Genomic DNA, 1,144 nt, shown 5'->3' on the forward strand with positions numbered 1-1,144 from the left:
GCCAAATATAGTGCAAATTGAAGGCCATTTTGCACATGACCTTCAAGGTTTTTTACCTCTGAAGCTGTAACTCAGGTGGCTGCATTATTCAATCAAATCCCTGTGATTGTGGATCTACAGTCTTTCAGCTCATATTATTTTTCTCTAAGTATTGGAAAATTTATTTTTTTGCTTCATATGTATTCTGCTTTGAATATCATGTAATGGACAATAAAAAACACAATTGCAAATTTTAACAAAAAACATCCTGGGTTTTTTTTTGAGTCTGTAAGACACAGGTGAATTTCAGTTTCCCTGCACCCAGTTACTCATCTACTGTGCCCCGTATGTAGAGTAAAGCTGTACTGTCTGACTGGTACAAATGCAAACGAAAACTCACATGCCCAAATGCAAATGCACAAATATCAAACTGTGATTAATGTTGTAATTAGCATCTACCAAAACAAAGAAAGTAGCTGTAATGACAGTAAATCACTGTGATCACAGACGTCACTCTTGTGGGCCTGAGCACGAAAACGAAAGTGAAAGACGTCGCTTATTGTGAAAGGAAACCTTTAACATCGATGTCCGAGAACGAGTAAGTAAATGAGACTTTAATGAAACGATATAAAGTTTTCATCTAAACCGCAAGTAAAGACATTATTATCGCTGTTTGTTTAATTTGCCTTTTTGTTATTACAGTGTATTTTCCTCAGAGCATGGTGAGTCTAGATTACTGGATCAGTCTGATTGATTTTTATCTGCCTTAAAGTTTTCAAGGGTGTCTTCGTGCCTTCTACACTCTTTCTATCTGTGTCTTACAGGAAAATGAAGATGATGGGGGTTTCCAGGAGACTCCAGGTCTGTATCACAAGACAAGTGAAGTTCCTGCTGTTTTACTTTTACTGTTTTAACTTGTAGGCCTGCGATTGAGCCTTTTAGCTGATTCTCTCTTCACTTCAGCGATTAACAATGAATTGAAAGCAACGAATATAGTCAGTTTAGTTCAGTGAGTAATTACATTTCTCTAAAAACCACAAAAGACTGAAATATCTGAGAAAAACAAAACACATATTTTCCATCTAAGTAAAACTCTTCAGTTATTTGAGAAGTTTAAACAAATTAATTATAGTAATTTTTATTTATATATATATATATATATATA

At 34.5% G+C, this 1,144-nt stretch overlaps 1 long non-coding RNA gene across 1 annotated transcript; it reads left to right on the forward strand.

Moving 5' to 3' along the window:
* The first annotated feature begins 541 nt into the window (after positions 1–541).
* Positions 542–873, forward strand: LOC111667821 (uncharacterized). Its single transcript, XR_002761687.2, has 3 exons — positions 542–577; positions 682–701; positions 804–873. It is a non-coding gene; the product is annotated as an uncharacterized LOC111667821 (long non-coding RNA).
* The last annotated feature ends 271 nt before the right edge of the window (positions 874–1,144 follow it).

Source organism: Seriola lalandi, unplaced genomic scaffold, assembly GCF_002814215.2.
Source record: "Seriola lalandi dorsalis isolate HSWRI2012SDOR001 ecotype SW California unplaced genomic scaffold, Sedor1 jcf7180002003721, whole genome shotgun sequence".
NCBI classification, from domain to species: domain Eukaryota; kingdom Metazoa; phylum Chordata; class Actinopteri; order Carangiformes; family Carangidae; genus Seriola; species Seriola lalandi.